Consider the following 14,830-nt stretch of genomic DNA (forward strand, 5'->3'; position numbering starts at 1 on the left):
TTAGAGTTGTCTCTAAATGTGTGCATTATATTTTTATGGTCAATGATTTTGTCTCCATCTGTGTTGGTAATTGCTGAGATTGCATTGCGAACTTTCTACTTGTGGATTTGTTGAGCTAAGATGTTATTAGCTTTCTCTCCGTGTTCATAGTAATGATGTCTTGATTTAAAAATGAGTTCTGTTTAAGTTGTCAGGAGGTTGAGTTCTGAATGGAGAGCCTGTCTTTTCCTATGAAGTGCCTCATTTGGACATCTGGCATGATCTTGATCTATTCTGGTAATTTCATTGATTAGCTCTGATACCTTCTTGGTTTCCAATTTAATTCTTTGGGAAAGATATAAGATAATCTGTCCTGTAAAGAATGCCTTCACTTTTTCCCCCAGAGTGTTCTTGTAGACACCTTCGAGGATGTATTTGTCTCTTGAAAAAAATCAATTTTCTTGGATATAAATTCTGTACAGTTCTTGTCTGCTAATAAAAGTGGGTTAAGATGCTGGCTACGAGAGGAGTATGTGGGGCATAGTGATTTTAGCTCCATGATCAAAGGGATGTGGTCGGAGATAACAATACCATCGTACTTACAAGATTTAATCATAGGCAAGATATTATCTATGAAGAAATAATCGGTTCTTTAGTAACAGTGATGCACTGGTGAGTAGAAGGAATATGCTTTTGAGTTTGGGTTTAGAAATCTCCAGAGATCTGATCAGTTGTGATCGGTTACAACCTGTGTAATTGTCTTTTCAGTGTTATGTCATCGCCTCTGTGGCAGGAGACCTATCTAGGTCTGGATTTAAAACACAATTAAAGTCCCCAGCCATTATAATTTTAGGAGTGTTCACATTGGGAATGGATGTAATATATTGGGTGCGTAGATATTTATCAAAATCACTTTACAGTTAAATAAATTACCCATGACATATCACCCTTCAGGATCAGATACTACATCTGATACTACAAATGAGATTTTTCTATGTATAAGAATTCCCACATCTCTAGTTTTCTTTGTAAAGCTGGAATGGGATAGTTGGACTATTCAATCCAATCTCTGTGCAACTGAAACTGATCTTTTGGCGAAGTGGTGGCTCTGAGGCTAGGGATCTGCACTGGCAATCAGAAGGTTACCGGTTCGAAACCCGTAAAATGCCAAAAGGGACTCTGGTCTGTTGGGCCCTTGAGCAAGGCCCTTAATCTGCAATTGCTAAGCACTTGGAGTAGTGAGAGAAGCGCTAATAATTCTTTGCATTTATATAAAGAATTATCCTTGCTTAATAAGTGGGTCTCCTGTAAAAAAAATATTTTAGCATTTAGACCTGTTAGGCGAGAGAAAACGTTCTCTTTAATTCGTGATTCAGACCTTTAAAATTCCAGTTCACAAAGTTAACTGTTTGGTCATGGAGACATTGTTTTCTGAAGTTTTGTAGTCTTAACTTAAGTTTAGATATACGTAAACTATAAGCATATAATTTTCCAGTCTTGAGAGAGTAAACCAAAGGAATGATGTTAAACAGTAACCCTGTATAAGCATAGTAAGCCCTAATACAATGAAGATCCCTAAAATCCAACTGTCTACCAAGGGTATGATTTTAAACAGTCTCCTTTTAAAAAAAATAAAATTTTACATACATACATATACACATATAATCGTAGTTAAAACATAAATAAAAAGTGGCCAAGAAGGGAATAGGATGTATAATTATTATGGTAACGGTATCATTGCAAGTGGATCAAACAGCCGCTAAGTTCTTCTTTACCATGCCAGGACAGGATGTGACTCACGATCGTATTTCAAATAAAGTGTTGGATCAGTTTTCTTAGCTCTTTCTGCTTCTTCCATAGAAGTAAAAATGTAGACCTTGCCTTGAACATCCACTCTAAGTTTTGCAGGATACAAGAGGCTGTATCTGATCTCAGCGTTCTGTAAGCACCGTTTAACGTTGTAAAATGTGGCACGTTTAGCAGCTGTTGAGGGTGAGAAATCTGGAAAATATGAATGTGATTATTTTCAAATATAATCTCTTGTTTCTGTCTGAGAAGTAACATTATATATGATTTAAATTGTAATTTTTCTAAATGCACGATGAGAGTCCTAGGTTTAGAGGTATTTGATCCCTGTATGTGGTAAGCTGCTGCTATTTTGGTGTCTGACTTGAAGTCCTCTCCAATTATTTTAGAGAATAGCTCAGCTATGAATTTCACTGGGTTTGGACTTAGTCAGGGAGACCATCAATTCTAATATTATTCCTTCTGCATCCATCTTCCAGTGCAGCAAGTCTGTCTCTGAATACTTTGTATTTGGAATTTGCAGGCCGTTGGTTTTCCATCAGTGGTAGATGCCAGTTACCAGCCATTTCAAAACGAGTCTAACATCTTCCAACTGAGTGCCAAGTGCTCAAAGTTTATTCTCAAACTTGGATGCATTTTCCTGTAAAACTGATTATTTAAACATCTTTTCTGGTCTTTAATATCCTGAAGTAGCTTCTCATTTGTCTTGTGTATGTCCTTTATTTCTTTCCTTTTATCACTTTTCCTTTATTATTGTTGAGCTCCTTTTATCCCCCAAAAGAGTGGCATTCATTATTTTCAGTTTGGACAGATCGTTTTGGTCTTTTCCATGTTCCACAGGTGAAGTGACCAGCCCAGTTGGAGACAATATTTCAGGTAGGGAGTAGTTGACAACGCGGAAGGTAAAGCCATTTTTGGTTTCGATTTGTCGCCCGAATCACTTGCACATTCACTTCCAGTTTCGCTCTCGGCTGGAGACGATGCAGCAGCGTCGGGTCCCGGGAAATTTTATGCTTTAGCCTATCTGTTCCAAGTCAGTCTCTGACAGGCCATAACTTGAGCTTGGACTTGATGCCCGTCTAGGCTTGGATGAAGCTTTAGCTGTCTTTTCCGTTTCTTTCTGAGCCCTTTTTCTGATGGTCATGTTTATATGCTCTGCATATACTGTATTTGAACCTCCTTGGGTTGAGTAAATGCAGAATACCTCGGGATGATAAAAAAAAATAGAAAAAATAACACAGCTGCTAATTGAGTTCCACTTCAGACGTCCATTTCCCGAAACATAAAATCTGAAAATAAAGAGCACATCATCTGGTAACATACCACTCTGTTTGTTATTACAGCTTTTTAAAATGGCTAACCTTGCTTGCCCAAATAAATTTAAAAGTTGAAGTTTTGATTTAGATTTTTTGTTATATTTCATGGCCCAAATAAATCTCTGATCATTAAATGTAACAGCTTTTCACATATTTTTCTGAAAGTACAAAACAGATTTTTCAATCTTGTACAATATAAGAATAAGTGATAAACGGTTTCTTTCTCCCTACAGAAGGCACATTTGTTGCTAACATCACTTTGAAGGTTATTTAAGAACACATTAGTTGCAATGACCCCATGTACAATTCTCCATTGTAAATCGCCCACTCTTGTATTATTTGGGTGTTTATAAAATTATCTCCATGCTGGCCTGACCTCTACTTGTGCATTTAAATTTACAGTCCAGGTTGTCATGATAGTGTTTTTTAGATTTATAAAATTGAAAACTTTGATGCAATATACTTACAAATCTTTCTGTGTTAAAGTTCGAATAAATTCCCTTTCTTTTTTTTCAAACCTTAAAATGGAGTCTTTCCTCACACTATTAATATCTACTTTAGGTTCCACCTCCAGATCAGAAAATCAAGCCTCATCCTCTGTTTTCTTTTGCAATGAAGTTGAGTTTACCTGACTTTCCCTGACTTGACCTGATGAAGTCTTTTGTCACGATTCACGATAGTAAATAATTGACACTTCATACTGATTGAATGCCCAGCCCTGAAGCTAATACAGTGGCATCTTTAAAGCTCTTGTTTTCCTCCAATAACTGTTAAAAAAAACCACAATGGCACTTTTAATAAAGGACTTTACAAAACTAATCTTAAAAAGCAGAGGGCACGTGAATAAAGAATTGAAAATTATTGGTTCATTGGAGAGCGAAGGGGATGTGGACGGCACTCGTTGAAAAAAGGAGCTCGAAGTCTGTAAAACTCCCTTGTAGAATCTGGGTAATGGATAGAGATCTAAATTGCTCAAGTCCATTAACAATAACTGAACATCAAAACCGAAATTTTCAGTCTTAGGGGGGAGAAAAGAGGGCAATTATTTTTGAAATTAAGGGTTTTGAAGTTAAAAAGATGTGCTGTAAAATAGCAACCTGAAACTTGCAGCTTTACTGCAGACATCATTCAGCCCTAATCCTCCTTCCTCCACCGGTAAAGAGATGATCCCTTTCTTGAGCCAGTGCACACCATTCCAAAACAATCAACTAATAATTTTTGTATGGTGTGTAACAGTCCTGATGGTGGATCAACGCTCATCTTTTTTTCTCACAGCATGGTGGTAACTAGTTTGCTAATAAAGAGAGCTCTTCCTCGAAAAGAGTTTAGGCACAATCCACTGCAGTGGTGGTGATCCAGTGTTGTCGCCACCAAGCACGCCAACGAGGTAACAAAAAGCTTTCTTATTCCACGTCAGTCCTGATTTTAAGACTGGTGGAGGATGATGTTCCCAGTCCCTAATAAATAGATTCTTTCTCCCAGTTAACCTTTGCAGAAGATGCTTCTTCAAAAAGTGCTAAGCATTGACACATAGAGGAGACCTCTTCATAGAACTTCACAAAGACAATGATGTCCTCTGCTTAGGCTAGAAATCAAAAAAGTTTGATTTTTGCACAAAGGGATTGTGAATCTCTGCAGGCTTTTCTCAGGTTGCCGAAGAAACGGCTCAACAGAGATGGTGTAAAGCATTCCTGACAAAGGACAACCCTGTCGAATCCCCCTGGTCACAGCAAACGGATGGCTTAACACCCCAAACACATTGGTTTTGGTTTACCTTTTGTAAAATACATCAGAACGTTGTATTCCAAACGATCTTAAAGTTGTTAACAAATATTTATGGTCAAACTGATCCAAAGGCTTTTCTTGGTCCAAAGAGAGAATGCCAAAATCGAGTTTGAAAGCTTGTAATGCTGAAATAACGTCTGTCAGCACAAATATATTCTTATGAATTTGTCTGTCCGGTACACAGTAAGACTGGTAGGGACTGATGATGCTGCCCATAACTTTTCTGAATTTCATCGCTAACGCCTTCGAGATGGTTTTATAGTCTGTGCAGAGTAAGCTCATTGGCCACCAGTTCTTCAGAAAGCAGAGCTTGCCTTTTTTAGGTAACAAAGTGACAGCTCGGCGACAACTGACCTGCTTGCAAACTGTCCTGTACCACCTCAAAGAAGTCCATGCCAAATAAAGGCCAGACCTGTTCATAAAATTCAACTGGTAAGCAATCAGTTCCAGGTGTCTTTCCGGTATTTAGACTGTCTAGCGCAACTGTCAGTTCTTGAAAAGTGAGATCAGTGTCTAGAAACTCGGCTGAATCATCGTAAATGTGAGGAAGTCCACTGAACATTGTGGCTGAAGTAGAAAAACTTTTGAACACCAAGTCTCGCAATATGACACCACAAAGTCCCGTATGTCCTCAGGCTCTCTGCTCTTCTCCAATATCTTTTTGGAGAACATGAATGACTTTACCTTGGCCCTGTTTTCTTCTCCAATGCAAAGAAAAAAATGTTTGGTGCATCGAGATAGTTAGGTTGTTGGAAGTGGGAATGTACTAAAGTCCCATGATCTTGAAGCTCCAATAAATCTGGCAGTGTTGTCTTCTTTGTGTTTAAGTTGAGTAGTAGGTCCTCAGAGTAGCCATGTAAAATAGTCTGATGTATTTTGATGTTCTCCTCCTTGAGTTTCCTCATTTTAAAAATGCAGGCCTTGGTAATTTGTTCAGTGTAATGTTGACAGAATTCCACCACTGTCTCAGGGATTCAAACTGCAGCTTGGTGGAACTCCACTGCTTCCAAAAGAAATTAAAACATTCCAGAAAGTAACTGTTTTGAAGGAGAATGGTGTTGAAATGCCAGTAAGATTTATATTTTTGGGGAGATGGTAGGAGAAAGGTAACATAAACCAGAGAGTGATCAGAAAAAGCATCAGGAGTGATAAGTGTTAGTTATGAAATTGAGGTGCTGTTTTGGACAATGAAAGCAATCTAAGCGGGCCATAGAGAGGTGCCATTTGCTCCCTTTTAGCCAGGTGAACTGTTTATTGGCCGTAAAATGAATATGCCGTACATCAACCAAGTCTTAGGCCTCGACAATTTCATTGAGCACCCTGACTGACCTTAATTGCGGTTCAGCCCCATTCCTATCCATAACACTGTCCTCTGTACAGTTAAAATCCCCTCCAGCATGATTATCTCATTACTAGTGAAGTCTTCCAAAACCCCCTTAATAACTCTAAGTCCACCTTGGCAGTACAGTTATTGGGGGCATAAACATTGATAAATACCAAAGAGTTTGGGCCATCCTCTGCTTGCATGACTAACAGTCTTTCGGCCACCTTTTACTTATCAGCACCACCACCACCCCCTACGTTCACACTGGTGCCATGGCTAAAAAAACCCGTCCCTCCCCACTTCTGCACCCAGGCAGCCTGATTCTCCAAATCTGAGTGGGTATCTTGTAAGAAACCCACATCTAAGTGCTTGTCATAAAAAAAAAAAAAATCACAAATCAAGTTCCTCTTTAAATTGACCCGACACCCATTTACATTTGTTACCTGTGACGATGCAGGCTCGGCTCCATGCTCCCATCCAGCATCTGGGAGCTCTTGAACCCAACACCGTCGGTAATGTCACCGATGAGCTAGGCAGTGAAGACATCAACAATGAGCAAGTGGATGGTGGAAAAAGTGCCAAGGTGCTTTTATTAAAACCAGCAAACAAAAACAGTTATGTCCAAACAGAGTGCAGTGCTCCACAGTTCACAATAATCCATAAAAACAATGAATAATGGGGATAAAAAGCAATAAATAAATCTGTTAAAAATATGAAGTTAAAATGCAGTCTCTCTCCTCACGATCTCCACACATCTCCATCTCTTTCTCCCTGGCTCATGTAGCCAGCGGAGACTAAGCAGCTACAAGCTCCTTTCGGCTGACCTCCGTCTTGGCTGCCTCCAGGTATCACAGCTAGACCATCAGAGGTCAGCTCTCCTCCTTTCTTCCTTTGCGCTTACGTAGTCGCACCTTGGAAGCCTAGGGAGGGCACCTGCCTTGCTCGCCACACCCCACCTGAATGTTCAGTGGGGCGAACTCCTTGTGCTGACCTGTATATATACACGTCTCAGTGGGCGCAGCGCTTTAATCACATGCCGCAGGAAGCCAATGAAGTGATTGAGAACGACTGCGCCCGCACGTGCAGGTACGACTCGCCCCAAGTACCTCATTAACTCCCCGCGGTCGTGCAATCGTGCCCACAGAGACTGACATGGCTTTATGGATTTAAAAACCTGGCCATATTTTTTGAAGCCACGGACCCTCTATACCACAGTACCCACATGTAACTCAGCCATAGTCACACAACAAAAGAAACAAAGTACACCAGATTCACTTGCTTGACTGCGGCATCCATTCTGACTTGTTTTTAAGTATCTTGCACACTCAACTCATTACGTTTTTTAACCTGGTGGTCTCCTTTTGGGTCCATCCCTAAACTAACTGCATTGTGCTTTGTGTTTTGCCTTACACTTGAACAGCCCCCTTCCTCTCTAAATATTCCAAAAACGTTCTGATACTGTTTGTGCTGTATCCCCCTTTAGGCTCAGAACCTGATATTGAGAAGGTCTTGCCAGAAATGTCAGTCATTCTCTCCTTCATCCTCCACACTTTCACCACTATCAGCAATACAGTAATCCCTTGCTATATCGCGCTTCAACTTTCGTGGCTTCACTCTATCACAGATTTTATATGCAAGCATATTTAAATATATATCGTAGATATTTTGCTGGTTCGCGGATTTCTGCAGACAATGGGACTTTTAATTTCTGGTACATGCTTCCTCAGTTGCCCAGTTGATTTCATACAAGGGACACTATTGGCAGATGGCTGTGAAGCTACCCAATCAGAGCACGTATTATGTATTAAATAAAACTCCTCAAATATATTGTGAGCACAGGGGCTGTTCGCACCCCTAGAAGATAAAAAAAACACTGAAAGATTACCTTCACATTGCTCTCTTTCTTGCTGGGCTTAAATGTGGCTGTTTTGTCAAGCAATATGCTTCCTGCATGGTGCTTCGCATACTTAAAAGCTTGAACAACAACAACATTTATTTCTATAGCACATTTTCATACAAAAAGTAGCTCAAAGTGCTTTACATAATGAAGAGAAGAAAAATAAAAGACAAAATAAGAAATTAAAATAAGACAACATTAGTTAACATAGAAAGGAGTAAGGTCCGATGGCCAGGGTGGACAGAAAAAACAAAAAAAACCTCCAGAAAGCTGGAGAAAAAAATAATCTGTAGGGGTTCCAGGCCATGAGACCGCCTAGTCCCCTCTGGGCATTCTACCTAACATAAATGAAATAGAACAGCACGTATTGATTTTTAATTGTTTGTTTTTCTTTGTCTCTCTCTCTCTCTCTCTGATATTCTGTGCTCCTGATGGGGGGGGGGGGGGGCTGTTCACACCACTAGACAATACGGACACTCCTCTAAAAAAAAATGCTGAAAGGCTATCTTTACATTGCTCCCTTCCTAGCAGCTGCGTTGTCCGACAGTGCTTCGCATACTTAAAAGCCAAACAGCCCTATTGATTTCTGATTGTTTGCTTTTTTCTCTCTCTCTCTGACATTCTCTGCTCCTGATGCGCACTCCTTTGAAGAGGAAGATATGTTTGCATTCTTTTAATTGTGAGACGGAACTGTCATCTCTGTTTTGTTATGGAGCACAATTTAAACTTTTGAAAAAGAGACAAATGTTTGTTTGCAGTGTTTGAATAAAGTTCCTGTCTCTCTACAACCTCCTGTGTTTCTGTGCAAATCTGTGACCTAAGCATGACAATATAAAAATAACCATATAAACATATAGTTTCTACTTTGCGGATTTTCACCTTTCGCGGTTGGGTCTGGAACGCAACCCCCGCGATAGAGGAGGGATTACTGTATCCCTCTTTTTATAAGATTCAATTTGTTTTTTGGACAAACCGTGCAACATTAAAATCTTTGCACCCATGGTGGACTCCACTGCTTCTTTTCTTTTCCTAGTGGACCCGTGTGATGCCACCCTATCTACGCTCGACTCCAAACTCTCATCCATCATGCGTGCCTCACTCACTGCCTTTCTCTTTGCAACTTTTATTTCTTTCTTGCTGCTGCTTGCTTTTTGTTTAATGCCTGAGCCCAATTCAAGAGTTCCCTCATTAATATCAATATTGGGCATGTCGGAGCTGTTCTCAATATTAGTGGGCAGTGTTGCACCACTTGGAGACGGATCATCTCCTGATGTATCATTTCGGCTCCCTGCAGTCTGAAACAGAGTGACATTCTTAGCAGTGTTCTCACTGCAGATCGCTGCAGTCTGAGTAGTGTGTGCCTCCTCAGTTCCAGCTGTAGGCCCTTCTTTAAGGATCGAGGCTCCCTCACCTAGGATGCTGGGCACAGGTACAGGTGTATCACCAGCCTCAGCCAGCACACCTTCAGAATTTTTTTTTGCTCTTTTTTAGACTCTACTACATCGTTTATTTCTTCAGCAGGCTCCATTTGCTTCTCATCTAATTCACTTGCACTATCAGCAAGCCCATCTTCCTAATCCTTCTCCTCCTCAGTCTCTCTCTCTCTGGCTTACTCTCTACTTTCTTCATTGCTTAAATGTAGTAAGAAGTCAAGCAAAATGTTTGAGGCAACTCGGACCCCTTCTTCAGGCAAGATGTGATAGAGACTGGAGTTCCCTGTGTTTATATACACACTCTAGGACAGAGAGGGCATTAGAAAACCTTCAAGTGAGACATCTTACATGTAAAAAATTTAATAGACCTCATCAGGCAAAGATTCATTTAGCAAGAGGGAAGAAGAATGTCTGGATAAGATGACTGTCCAACAAAGTCTTTTGAAGTTTGAGTTTTTCAATAGATACTGTAGATAGATACTTTATTAATCCCCAAGGGGAAATTCATACTCCAGCAGCAGCATACTGATAAAAAACAATATTAAAGAGTGATAACAATGCAGGTAAAACAGACAATAACTTTGTATAATGTTAACGTTTTACCCCCCCGGGTGGAACTGAAGAGTCGCATAGTGTGGGGGAGGAACGATCTCCTCAGTCTGTCAGTGGAGCAGGATGGTGACAGCAGTCTGTCGCTGAAGCTGCTCCTCTGTCTGGAGATGATCCTGTTCAGTGGATGTAGTGGATTCTCCATGATTGACAGGAGTCTGCTCAGCGCCCGTCGCTCTGCCATGGATGTCAGACTGTCCAGCTCTGTGCCTACAATAGAGCCTGCCTTCCTCACCAGTTTGTCCAGGCGTGAGGCGTCCCTCTTCTACGCAGAGGCGTGCTGGGGAAACAGCATAAAGAGGGCGCTCGCCACAACCGTCTGATAGAACATCTGCAGCATCTTATTGCAGATGTTGAAGGATGCCAGCCATCTAAGAAAGTATAGTCGGCTCTGTCCTTTCTTGCACAGAGCATCAGTATTGCATTCCAGTATTATGTGGATCTGTAGTCAGGTTGTCTGTGTCAGTCCGAGATATGCAAACGATCCTCCTATTTGGCCATCAAACTCTTGTCTCTGTTGACACAATGTTGTAATGTTACATTTTAGCATGAGTTTAACTTCCCATTGTTTTCTCTCTTGCTGTTTTCTGAAGTTGCCCATAAGCCCTGTGACTTTAAAGTCCCTCTCCCAGTGTCCATGGCTGCTGAAGTGGGCTGCTACAGGAACATCCCTATTGTCCTGCTTAATGTGGCACCTGTGTAAGTTCATTCTTTGGCGGAGTGTTTGTTCAGTTTCTCCCACAGAGTGCAGTGTCAGGACATTTCATACAGAGAATTAGGTGGACTACATTAAATGATCTGCAGGAAAATGATCCCTTTATGCGATGTTCTAGTCGACAGTGTGGTATTCAGGGGGTTGTGCCATTTTCTGTTGGTTCACTTAGGGAGCTTCGGACAAGTAGTTGCTGCAGGTTTGGTGGTTGTCTGTATGCCTGGAGGGGAGGTTAATTTTTTAGCGTTTCGTCATTGTTTAGCACTGGCTGAAGTTCTGTTATAATTTTTTGAAGTGCTTCAAGATGTGGGTTGTAGGTGACAATGAGCGGAATGTGGTTCTTGTTCTGTTTTTATATTCCAGAAGGTGGTCTCTGGGTATGGCAGTAGCTCTTCTGATTTGAGTGTCTGTTGTATTGTGGGTATAACCTTGTCTGATGAAATCTTGTCTAAGCTCCTGCTGTTGTTTATCCCAGTTTGTCATGTCTGGGTTTGTTTCATCACTTAAATAAACATTCCCTCTTTTACAGTCAATAGCTTTATGACCTGGTCTACCACAATTGAAACATTTTATTTTCAGAAGTTACAAACGCCACATAATCCACACCCTCCACTCGAAACTTTAAGGCCAATTTAACTTCATCATTTGAGTTATTTAAAATCATATAAAGCTGTCACCTGAAAATCATGACAGGTTTTAATTCAGGGGATCTGCAGCCTAGTGGAATCATACTTATCAGACTTCACTTCACCATATCTGCGCAGTTCACATTGCAAGATTTCATTGCATAAGAAAGGGGGGCACATTGCAAATAATAACTTTTATGTGCGTGAATCGACAGCATCGATATTAATCACAACACCCTACTCGATGAGTCTGGACACCAGTGCTCCATCATCCAGAAATATCACCACTGCTTTATTCATGTGTGATGCCAACCTCATTCGTACAGCCCACCACCCCACCGGCTCAACTAGTAACCTTACCCTCTTGGGAGATTCGAAAAACTATGTGGCAATAAGCCATCTGGTATAACATTGGACGTAGCCATAACGGCTCAGCTGCTATCGCATCCTCTTTAAAACCGAAAAAGTTTGTATAACCAAAATCACAAGGAGATACTCACAACACACACCCAGCCATTGACGACTGAAACCACAAACACGCCCTCCCAGACCACACCAATCGAGAACCAAACTGACATAGAGATAGATAATGTAATGTAATAGATAAATAACATTATTATTAGTAGTAGGGTTAGGTTTAGGGTAGGGGATATTGGCCCGAAGGCCGTATCCAAATCGCATGGGTACACAACTCTACCTATCAAATTTTAATTTTATCAGAACCGCCCATCCTACTAATTAAGTTCATATTTCTATTTCTTCCTGTCCCATTTCATCCTTATATATAGGTAAATTCTTATTTTTTTAGAAAAGATGTATTACAAACTTTGTTCCTCCGTAAGGAGTTTTAAATTCAAATACACCTTACCGGTCAAATCTACCTACTTTAAATCTAATTTACAAAAGATAACTTTTACATATCAAATGGAAATTAAAAGGACATCATCAACAGATCTTATTATATATCAATACAAAATAAATTCTTAATATTGAAGGATTAAGGAATTTTAATACCTATTCCAATCCGTATATTACCTGGTGGCCAAATTAGGATTTATAATTACACAGGTAAATGTCACCATGAAAGTAGCAACTACTTACTATCCCTGCATCAACTCATTCCTAGGTCTAAGGAACCTTTAAAATACTTTAAAACATCCTAAAACATTGCCATAAAACCTCTTAAAATATATTCCTAAATATTACTTTTATAAAAACTGTACACAATTTGCATAAAAATGTAAACACTTAAAACTGCAAAATTAAGACAGTTAAAAGCAATCTTTTTAAAAACTAACTATGAGAACTAAAAAGCAATAAGATAAGGATCAAATAAAGTATACAAAAGCCATAAAATATAACCGGTAGGGTTAGGATTAGGTTAGGTGAAATTGCCTGCAGCATCGTATGGGTCCACAAGCCGAAGATTTTACAAATAAAATATAACAGTTATATCCCTTGTTCTAAAAACTACCAGGCCCTACCTCTCACTGAGGCAATCAGGGGCATACAGTATGTGTCTTAATTGTTCTATCCAATCCTTCTCCTTTTTGAGCCTAATTGTCTTATTCCAGGATCACTCAGTGGAGTGGCAAGCCCAAACATAATTGGCTGGTGTTTCTCTTGTGCAAAATGTGCATAGAGGGGTGTCTGCTTCTCCTGCATCTCTGTTAGAGCAAGGTTTATTCAGCACCTTAGATTAAGAGAATTTTTGGTTTCTCTACATATAATACTCCACAATCCACACATTGCATCTCATAAATGCAGTTTTGTGACTGCAGATTAAAATTATGAAATATAGGGAATTCCCTATGCCCAGAAACATTCCTTGCTATTTTTTTGTTCACAAAAAGATCCTTCCAAGCAAACCTATTACGTTTTGTTAGAGTACAAGAAGCGTGAACTAAGATCTTTTAAATTCTTATTCTCCTATAAGCTGTGATTAGCCTACATTTCCTAAAGTTATCATATACACCCTTTAACTTCTGAAAGGCCTGACTGGAATAAGTCCCCACTATTGGTATCGGCTCCTGCCCCCGTATCTCCTCCCTTATCTGCCTCTCCTCCTCCACCAATTGTTCTATATCCAGCACTACCTGGTCCCCATTGTTCTCAAAAATCTCTCCTTCTACCCCTCCCTCCTCCTCCTCCTCCTCCTCCTGCAAGTGATTAATTATCTCAAATTCTACAAGTTCCCCAAATATCTCCCCCCTCTAAGTCAACACCCTCCTTCACTATCCTCGAGTTAACATAAGTGCACCCTTTACTTTCTTTAGGGTTAGACTTAGAGTAGGGGATACCAGCCTAGGCTGGCAACACACTGGCTCACTCACCCCAATTAAAACTATTTAAATTATTTTATGATGAGCACACAAAACAGGACCCAAATGAATTTTTTTGGTCATATTATCTATCATTTAGACCATAGGGTGAAAAAGGTATTAAGGCTATTGATCCAGTCTAATTCTTTCTGTAAGCACAGAGTCTTGTTCCAATATGTCTCATACTCCAATGGAAAGAATTGTGGCCTATGGCCGACCTGTGCAAAATGCCTGTATAGCCTTGCCTGCTTCTGCTGGTTCTCAATCAATCTAAGATGTTGTTTGCACCTAGCTTTGACACTATTTTTTGTTTCCCCATGTAAATAATACCACAGGCCTTGCATTGTATTGGATAAATACAGTTAGTGGTATTAAGTGTCAGGGTCTGAAAAATCGGTAGTTCTGCAGATGAAAATGGGTTGCTGATCATTTTTTTATTTTTATAGGTTATTTGCCAAGCATTTGTTTTTCTTTTTTATAGTGCAAGATGCCCTAACCAGGAAATCCTTTAGATTTTTATTTTTGCGGTAGGCCGCCATTACTTTAAACCTTTTCAGATCCTCATCTGTCTGTGGTGCCTCTTGAAAATTATTTCTTAGTACCCTAACCACCTCCTGTGCCTGTGCCGAGAATGTAAAAACCATAGGGAGAATATTATTGTCTCTTTGCCCATAGGGGGGTTTCCTCATCTAACTGTTCCCATTGTAAGTCCCCATTCTAATCAGCAACCTCCTTTACTATCCTCGGGTTAACCATCAGGGCTCCCTTTTCTTTTGTTTTTTTAGGTTAGGATTAGGGTAGGGGATATTAGACATAATGTCCATATCAATGCATTGGTACACTACCTCCACCCATTAAATTTAAATTTTAAAGAGTATGCCCATCCTATCAATTAAATTTCCATTTGTTTTTTTAAATCCCTCTTATTAATTAATATTTATAGTTAGTCTTTATTAGTTATCAGAATAGGTTTAGGTTGGGGTTAAACCATATAAATATCCTCCCTCCACCCCCAACTCCTG

Source organism: Erpetoichthys calabaricus, chromosome 2 (assembly GCF_900747795.2).
Source record: "Erpetoichthys calabaricus chromosome 2, fErpCal1.3, whole genome shotgun sequence".
In the NCBI taxonomy this organism is placed as follows: Eukaryota; Metazoa; Chordata; class Cladistia; order Polypteriformes; family Polypteridae; genus Erpetoichthys; species Erpetoichthys calabaricus.